The sequence below is a fragment of the Trichosurus vulpecula genome, chromosome 9 (assembly GCF_011100635.1).
Source record: "Trichosurus vulpecula isolate mTriVul1 chromosome 9, mTriVul1.pri, whole genome shotgun sequence".
NCBI lineage: Eukaryota > Metazoa > Chordata > Mammalia > Diprotodontia > Phalangeridae > Trichosurus > Trichosurus vulpecula.
In genome coordinates, this window is record NC_050581.1 from 89,761,930 (window position 1) to 89,772,272 (window position 10,343).

Here is a 10,343-nt window from a genome sequence, read left to right on the forward strand (position 1 = left end):
TTCTCCTCACAACATCCAGACACCAATATTCTTTCGTAGTCTTCTTATAAATGAAAATATGTGGACAAAACTTAAGGAAGCCCAGTGATGAATAAGCAGTAAGAAAACTGCCTTTTAGAAAATATATTTTGGGCTTATTTATCTTCTATATTTTGAAGAGGGTGCTAGGAAATTTTTCCACAGTCATTTATGTCAGCTCACTCTCTCATGCTGGTTGGGGCTTGGAGAGGGGAGTGGAAGAGGCAGTAACAGATGGATTTTTTATCCTATCTTTCTTTCCCCAATTTAACACATATGCAGAATTATACAACTGCAAATGAAATGGAGAACAAGCATAATATAAACTTAAGAATAATTTAGCCAAAACTAAAAAGGGGATCTCAATTAAAAGCTCTTTCCAGAAATGTTATTCTTCCTGTTTCCAGACTAACTTGAATTTATTGTCTGATCTAAGATATAGCACTCCATAAAATAATGATCCTCTGGTATTTTCTCAAGCCTTAGATAATTATGGATCTAGAGAAATGGAAATTTCAGATGCATCATTGGCTACTACATTAATGATACTTAGAGGTCATCCAATGTATGAATCACCATGATGCTATTTGGCAACATAAGTGTTGTGAGATTGTAGCAAAAGCAGAATTTCAGAGCAACCATTATAGAATATACTCTGTATGACAAGCATTCATTGAGTGCCCACTACAATGTTTAATGAATGCTCTAAAAGGCACTTGCTCTAGAGAATGAACAAGTAACCCAGCACAGTTCCTGTCTGGGGAAACTTACAGGCCTTTTGAGGAGACATAAGCAGTATCATAGATGACACAAGATTATAAGCAAATTAAAGACAAGACGCTGGTATCTGGATCTACCAAAGCCTACTCTTTAGACAATATTATTATCAATATGCCTGCCTTGCTTTCTCTCTAAGAGAATTTAATTACTGAAATACTAATGGAATCTCACTGTTCAGAAATCTCACAACTTAGACCCACAGGACAGCTTAATAATAAAGCTTACACGGGATGGAACAAACTATGTAGTAGAAACCAAACACATATAAATACTAATAGCTAAGCATTTGTATAATGTTTTAGTGTTTGAAAAGCATTTGAACAGATTGTCTCATTGAATCCTAACAAAAACCCTATGAGATAGGTCTTGTTATAGATAGTCTTACTTTGTAGATGAGGGAATTGGGGCTCAGAGAAGCCAAGTGACTTGTCCAGGATCATACAGCAAGTGAATGAGATGCGATTTAAACCCAGGGCTTTTTGAATTCAAGTCTTGCATTCCAGCGATTGTGTTACATTGGATCTTAAATTGAGGCTTCTTAGAAGAAATGTGTCTTTAGACTGTTTCTGAAGCACATGATGGACATGATAGCAGAACAAAAAGGGATGGATAAGGAGTTCCAGGTTTCTATGGGTAGGCAGAAGACATTGTATACTCTGAGATAATAATGTAGAAAGATATATACATATATGATTTGGTCCACAGTCATAGAAGTATATACTAAAATTTTAAACGATTGTATTTGGGGAAATACTGTTGACTTAACTACATGAACACATGGGATTAGTCATAGAATCACTGATATGTAAGAAACAGATCTGATAATAGTATCCTGCTGATCTTTGACATCATCATCTTGCCAATAACGTCAGACTAATTCTTAATTCTTACCATTAAAAAGTACAAATTGTTTGCTAATGGAAGTCATCAAAGTCAATATAATATACTTGTTGAGGCCATTACCGAAATGGCACTGGTGTACCTGTCCCTGGAGAGATTCAAATTTAGTTATATCAAGCTTCTAAATCTGCATGGCATACTTATTTCTCATCATATTTAATTTATTTTCCATACAGAATTCCTATGTATACATATGCACTAAAATCTTGGAGAGTTTAGCTAGTCCTTAAATTTTCTTTTGAAAATTTTAGCATCTTAGACTCAATTCTATGTCATTGGGGGTAGGGAGGGTAGAGATACATTGTGATATTCCTAAGATGGGTATTTGTGTTTGTTCAACCATCTCAATTATGCAGCTGATAATATGGTGCAAAAATTGAGCTGCAGAAACTAAAATGTATTTCCAAGAGATAAATACAACATAGCTAGTATTCAGATAACTGAGAAAAACTCCATCAACAATTTGTGAAACAATAAACCACTTGTTTTAAAGAATTCACATATCATTACTATATAAGAATAGGATTGTATCAAATAACTCTAAAGGAGAAGGAAATGGAAAAGAAAGAATGAAGAAAGGAGAGCAATGAGGAAGAGGAATAGGGAAGGAGAAATCAGAAGGAAATAGGGAAAAGATAAAGGTTGTTGATCTCATAAATCACCCTCTTCTCATTCTCCCCTTCATACAAACACACACACACACACACACCAAAACTCATCTTGCTTTCTATTAGAAATAAAAGTCCTTATCCATTTGAAGAGGTTATTACTACTATGATATATCTCTTCAGTGGAGATAAATGGTGTATTCTAAATAGCCAAATAATCTGAATCCAAAGTGTCACTGTTTTCAAATTGGAAAATGTTTTCCTTCTAAGAAGGAGGCTATTTTATTTAGCCTGACAATGGGACTTAGTCCAATATGTAAAGAAAATAATATCACATTTCCAATGAGTGGGAAGAATATTTACATTTGCTATGATGACATCCCAGGCATATAACTATAATTCAAAAAAGAGAAAGAGGCCTTTTGTGTACATAAGTACAGTAATATCTTTCAATTTATTTGCCAATTATGTTTTATTATAAAAAACATCAAATAAACATTGCTGAGCTACAAACTAGTGTTCTTTCTCCAGCTACCCAAAGAAATTAGAATTTACTCTTTGTGGTAAGTAGAGCTTTTGGATATCATGTGTACTCTGCTCTAATCAATTTTAGGCTTAGCACCAGTGAAGATACTGCAGGAAGAGAAAGTGCTAAGAGAAATGCTAAAGGAATCTAGGAAATTCTACACTTTAGAATCAAGTTGAATTTGTTTCACATCTTGCGGTTTTTGTTCATGCTATCTGGAAGGGTGAATAATTGTGCCAGGCCCTCTCTTCCTTCTGGTCAAGGGGTTACCCCAAAATAACAGGATTTATGTAAGCACTTTATTATGTCTGAACAGCTTTGCTAATACAGTCTTCTCTACTCTTGGCCACAGCACATCATATCCCCATCCACATCCATTACATCCTCAACCTCTTCTCTTGGAAGCATTCCTCCGCAGTGTCCTCTGCTATCATCAATCCAGGACTTCCTCACTTTATGGCTCTTTATTGTCATTATAATAGTATTAGCACAGTATTTTCACCTGTGGCCCTAGATAACCAGGGTCCATTCTGCAGTCTTCTCTCTTTTTCAACTGTTAATCATAGGTGCTCTCCAATTTGGAATAACCCTATCCCAATGATAGCATTCAATAGCATCTCCAAACAAAGCTAAAAACTGTTGCAAAAGATGGAATGGTGTTCTAATTAATCTCGTTCACCCTGAACCAGCCCCTGTCCAGTTCTTCCTAAGGATCACAGATTAAGAACAAGAAAGGAACTGAGAAGTCATCTACTCTAAGACCCTTATTTTTGTTAGTGGAAGAACATGAAGCCAAGGGAGGTCAAATGATTTTTCCAAGGTCACACAGTTACTAAATGGGATCCCATCCTAGGCTCCCTGAATCCAAATCCAGCCATTTTCCCCCAGTGTACCCTTATATTCTTCTGTCATTTGTCTATTTAATCCCTTGTCCACATAAAACTTTTTAGAGTAGTCATTTCATTATCTACAAGCATAAACTCTTAATTGTCCTGACTGATAAAACCAATCAAGTCAATAAAAACATTAAAACTGAAGAACTGATTTTAAAGATTTTGATGAACATGATTTATGTAGTTATCCAAAACAGCAGGACCACTTTGTTATTGTGGACACAGAATTAGGCAAGGTAGGCTAACATTAAAAAATACCTACTCACTCTACGTTGACAAAGTTTCAAGGCCAAGGAGTCTATCTCTATTATCTTTGTAATTAAAGAAACATGACTTGATATGTATGTAGATATCTTTTGGCACAGTAGATAGAGCACTGGCCCTGTACTCAAGAGAGCTTGATACTATATCTTTGTCTCTATCTACATCTACATCTGTATCTACATAAACCTATACGTAAATATACATATATCACACACTATACACATATGTATATAAATCTATACATACATATGTACTATACAAAATATGCATATATAACACATATATTTAAAATATAAAGATTAAATGTGATAAAAATTGAATCTAGGGTAGTTGTCCTGTGAGTATAGAGAAGGGGAAATACCTGAGATATGTTGTGGAGGTAGAAAATATAAGAATTGACAACTACTTAGATATGGTGGGATTGGAGGGAAAATTAAGAATTGTATAAATTTCATAGTGTGAATATGAGTGAAAGCAACTTATGATGCTGCATTCAAGAGCCCCAGGAATGACATCAACATACCACCCAGAACACTGGCACTGCTTCCAGCCTCCTCTGCAGTCAGTGTCTAGGGAACAAACCTGGCATCTCTCTTTCTAGGTGCTGCTTTGTTGTTGTTGTTCAGTCATTTTAGTCATGTCTGACTCTCTATGACTCCATTTTGGGTTTTCTTGGCAAAGATAGTGGAGTGCTTTGCCATTTCCTTCTCCAGCTCATTTTACCAGATGAGGAACTGAGGCAGACTGGGTTAAGTGACTTGTCCAGGGTCACAGATCATGTAAGAATGAGGCCAGATCTGAACTCAGATCTTCCTGACTTGAGGTTAAGGCCTCCATCCACTGTGCCACCAAGCTGCCCCAAGTACTGTAGCCCCTGCCTTTTCAATAGTTAATGCAAGTGATTGCTCAAAAAAGAAAGTTTTTTTGCCACCAAACTCCACGATACTGTCAAACAGTTCAACTTCATAAAACGATATGGTTTTGTCAATGAGAATGTGATGAAAGAAAATACATTGCCATTTGCCCTGGGGATGCATCATAAAATGAACTGGGCCTCTCTATTTGTCCAGCTACTACAACCTGAGGACCATTGGACATTTCCATCCTCCCTCTAGCAGAACTGTACTATTTTGTGTCCATCTACTAGAATGTGATCTTCCTAAGGCTAAGTACTCTCACTTTTTCACTGGTATCCCTAACTCTTAGTGCAGTGGTTGGCACATAGCAAGTGCTTCACAAATCTGACTTTTAATTCATCTGTGCATTTATCTTAGGTTCGTGAATCTGAATCTTTCAGCCCCTGTCTACATTTATCCAAATTAAATTCACTTTATTAGATTCTGCCTATTTTTCCTGTCTGTCAAGGTCCTTATGAATCTTGCCTCTGTCCTTCTGCTTGTGAACTACCCTTCCCAGCTGTGTGTCCACAAATATTTTTTTTAAATACCATCTAGTCCTTTATCTAAGTGATTAACAAAGTGTTAACCAATGCAAGGCTGAAAACAATTCCCTGAAGCAGTCCATTAGAGACTTCTTTCCAATTTAACTTCAAATTTTTAATAACTACTCCTTGAAGCTACTAAACCTCATAGTAGGGGGATAACATTCATCTGTTGCTCTAATTTACCTATGGTAAAATAGAGAACTCCCTTCTTAAAGCCTTCAATTTGTATTAATGACATTATTCCAATAGAATGATAGCCTCCAACAAACTCCTACCTTTGTTTTAACAATAGCAGCAAATATTTAGATAGTACTTTAAAGTTTATAAAGGACTTCATATATAAAATCGTCTTCTGTGATGTCGGGAATTTTTTGAGCCAGGTTTCTTCTCTACCCCTGAAAGGATGACAATTTACATCTGTGATATATTTAACTTGAAGGTCTAGCATGACTGATACATGAAATTAGTTGTAGTCTAGATATACAATATTAGTTCATTCAATCCTGCAAAAAAAATTGAAAATGAAGTGACTATAATTTGTTTTTTATGCTTAAAATTCTAGTCTGTCATGTCTCCTACCTTAGTAGTAGTATTACTACTAAGATAGAAAGGTAATGGACAAACTATTTGTCACCTGAGGACCAGTTTAGCTATATTCTAAATAGAAAGCTCTATCACCATAAGATCACTCACCAGGTGATACTTTTTTTGGGAGGGTCACAGAAACATTAAGGACTCTCTATGAAAGACGTATGAGTTGTATCATTGGATGCAATACAATGATTAAACCACATATCCTTTACTTGTTGAAAGTAATAAATAACTCATAGCATCATTGTGTGCATCAATCCAAAATATCATTGAAATTAGACAAAATTTTCCTACCATGAAATCCTTTGATGAGGTCATCCTTCATCTCTTCCCTCATTATTCCTCTATGTCTTTACATTTTTAAACATATATAATTTAGTCCACTTCAACAAATATTTAGCACCTACTAAGTGCTTGGATCAGTGCTAGTTGCTGGGTTTACTAAGATAAATGCAAAATACATTCTGAACTCACGGAGCTTACATCATGCTATACAAGTAAGCAAGCAGGAAGATCTAACTTTCTGTGCGGAAAAAACTATGTCCCTTGAATATTTTTTCAAATACAGAATATTTCTCTCTTATTTTGTGGATATAAAGAACATACCTAAATACTGTGTATCAATATAGGGAAAGACAAATTAGAGATGCTGCTGATCTACCTGGTTGCTCTCAATTTACTTTAAAAAATAATAAATTATTTGGTAAGATAGCAGTAATGTCAATGGCATTGAAAGTTGTGACTGGAAAATAGTTTTCTACTTTAAAAATAAATGTCTCAGCTTCACTCCAAAATTTATTTTCTATAAATGCCTAAGCATTTATCTTGCAGCAGGAGACCATTATCCAGTCAGAACGTTCAATTCCTTTGACATTATCTCTTAAGTAAAACAGTAACAGTAAGAAAAAAGGACTTGCTGATTGAAAGAGTACTTTAGTATGCAAGGCATGTGAACAAATACTGTAGATGTAACTCACCCCCTTAATCATCATTTGATGTGAAAACTGCAAATGTATTCTGTTCCTCCAATATATTTTCTAATAGGGCTCAATGGAACAGGGTGAAAGTAAGGAACATGTCAAAATAAGGAACTTAGATAGATATTGTGCCTGTGTTTCCTATGTTAGGTTAAGCATACTCCTTTCAATTTTGTTTTATTGAATAGTTCTGTTGAATTCGATTAGTTAAATTCATTTAGAGTCTCTTTTTATCATGTGTATGCTAAGTAGCTTCCTATCCTTGATCATAGAGAGTATAATAGCCATGCCCACATTGGATAATGTGCTAACTTTAGTAATTTATTTCTGTATTAGAAAAATGGGTATGCTTCCTTTCTGGTTCTAAAAACAGGGGGATTATAGGATGTAGAGCTGACAGGGACCATTGAAACAATCTAGTCTAAATCATATTTTTATAGATGAGAAAACTAAGGACCAGAGAGCTTTTAAGTATTAGTTGAATTAAAAAGATTTCCTTTTGGCTATATAGTAGTCATTTCAACATACAACACTGTCTTCCCCATTCACAATAACTCTGAAGAATCAATTCATTTTAACTATTATTCATTTTTTGAAGCTGTATGTGAAAGTATAGCTGTACCTTAAGCTGTTTGGTTGAAACCCGAGTGCCCATGTAACTTAAGATTCAATAAGACACTACAGTTATAATGACAGATGTCACAGTAGAATTGAAAAGGGTGAAAACATTCAATAAAAGAAATAAATATATAAAAATATTAATATCAATGGGGAAAGCAAATACAATTTGGGAAGACTTTGTTGATAAGTCAAAAGTTGTTCAACTACATTTTAAGCACAAGAAGAGGTAGTTCCTCAAGAAATGAACCCTACTGATATTCAAGGACAAGTAAATGGTGCTTTTAAGTAAAAGAAATTAGATCAAGAAGCATTTATTCAGCTCCTACTATATGCTAAGCAGTGGAAATACAAAGAAAATCAAAGAATAGTGGCCTGCCAAGGAGTCCACAGTCTAATGGGAGAGAGAATATTGCAAAGAGGAAATCAAAGATCTTCTTACTCTGTAGCATATCCAGTGTTATTTCACTCTTTGAAAGTGAACTCATCTACTTTTTTTTCAATCTCTCTCCTTTTTCTAACTTCCCTATTACTGTTGAGGTAATCCTCCCAATCACTCAGGCTCACAATCTAGCTATCATACTTGACCCCTTACTCTCTCTCACCTCACCCCACATGCAATCTGTTTCTAAAGCCTGTCAGTTTTACCTTCACGAAACTTCTCTTCCTCAGTGCAGCAGCAGCCCTTCTTCCTCCATACTGGTCAGCTATGACTCCCAACTTTCCAGCAACCATATTGAAGGTACCTGCAGTTGGCATTGATCATGGCATCACTTATCCCTGTGTGGGAATCTTCCAACAGGGAAAGTGGAGATCGTTGGTAATGACTAATGAAACAGAACCACCCCAAGATACATCGCCTTCACCAACACAGAATGTTTAATCAGTGATGCTGCAAAGAATCAAGTTGCAATGAACCCTATCACTGCAGTTTTTGATGCCAAATGTCTGGTTGGTTGCAGTCAGACATGAAGCATTGGCCTTTTATGTTTGTGAATGACACAGGCAGGCCTAAGTTCCAAGTAGAGTATTAAGGGGAGACCAAAACTTTCTGTTTAGAGGAAATATCTTCTATGGTCTTGACCAAGACAAAAGAAATTGCTGAAGCTTACCTCAGAAAGACTGTCACAAATGCCACGGTCACAGTACCAAGCTATTCAATGATTCACAATGCCAGGCCACTAAGGATGCCGGAACCATCACTGGTCTCAGTGTGCTCCAAATCACCAATGAGCCAACTGCTGCTGCTATGGCTTATGGCTTGGACAAAAAGGTTGGCGCTGAGAGAAATGTGTTGATTTTTGACCTTCGAGGTGGTACTTTTGATGTCTCCATTCTTACCATTGAAGATGGCATCTCTGAGGTCAAGTCCACTGCTGGGACACCCACTTGGGTGGGGAAGACTTTGACAACAGAATGGTCAACCATTTCATTGCCAAGTTCAAGCGAAAGCATGAGAAGGACATCAGTGAGAACAAGAGGGCTGTTCACTGTCTTCACACTGCTTGTAAACATGCAAAATGTACCTCTTTTCCACTATCCAGGCTAGTATTGAGATTGACTCCCTCTATGAAGGTATCAACTTCTATACATCAATCACCCAAGCCCAGTTTGATAGATAAATTCTGATCTCTTCTGCGGCACACTGGACCCTATGGAAAAGGCCTTAAGAGATGCCAAGCTAGATAAATAACAGATTCATGACATCGTCCTGGTGGTGGTTCCACTTGAATACCCAAAATCGAAGCTTCTTCAAGACTTCTTCAATGGCAAGGAACTAAACAAGAGTATCAATCTTGTTGAGGCTGTTGCTTATGGTGCAGCTGTCCAGGCTTCCATTTCATCTGGAATAAATCAGAGAATGTGCAGGACTTGCAGCTGTTGGATGTCACTCCTCTTTCCCTTGGAATTGAAACTGCTGGTGGAGTTATGACTTTTCTGATCAAATGTAATACCACCATCCCCACCAAGCAGACACAGACCTTTACCACCTATTCAGACAACAAGCCTGGTGTGCTTATTCACGTTTATGAAGGTGAGAGAACAATGACAAAGGATAACAACCTGCTTGGCAAATTTGAGCTCACAGGAATCCCCCCAGCACCCAGGGGTATTCCTCAGATTGAAGTAACATTTGACATTGATGCAAATGGCAACCTCGATGTTTCGGCTGTGAATGAGAGCATAGGCAAAGAGAACAAGATCACCATCACCAATGACAAAGGATGTCTGAGCAAAGAAGACATTGAGCATATGGTCCAGGAGGCTGAGAAATACAAGGCTGAGGATGAGAAGCAGAGAAACAGTGTGTCTTCCAAGAATTCTCTTGAATCTTATGCTTTCAACATGAAAGGTACTATAGAGGATGAAAAACCGGAAGGCAAGATTGGTGATGAAGACAAACAGAAGATTCTTGACAAATGTAATGAAATAATCAACTGGTTGGATAAGAATCAGACTGCTGAGAAGGAAGAATTTGAGTGTCAGCAGAAAGAATTAGAGGAGGTCTGCAACCCCATCATTACTAAGCTGTACCAGAGTGCAGGGGGCATGCCAGGAGGCATGCCTGGAAGGTTCCCAGGAGTGGAACAGTTCCGTCTGGAGGTGCTGCTTCTGGACCCACCACTGAAGAGATTGACTAAACACACCAGAATAAAGAGCATTCCACACACCTTCCCCAAAATTGAAGTACTCAAATTTGTAGCCAAGGCAGTAGTGTTTTAA

At 36.9% G+C, this 10,343-nt stretch overlaps 1 pseudogene; it reads left to right on the forward strand.

Moving 5' to 3' along the window:
- LOC118832182 overlaps positions 1-10,343 on the forward strand; it is a 40,687-nt pseudogene extending 30,344 nt beyond the window's left edge.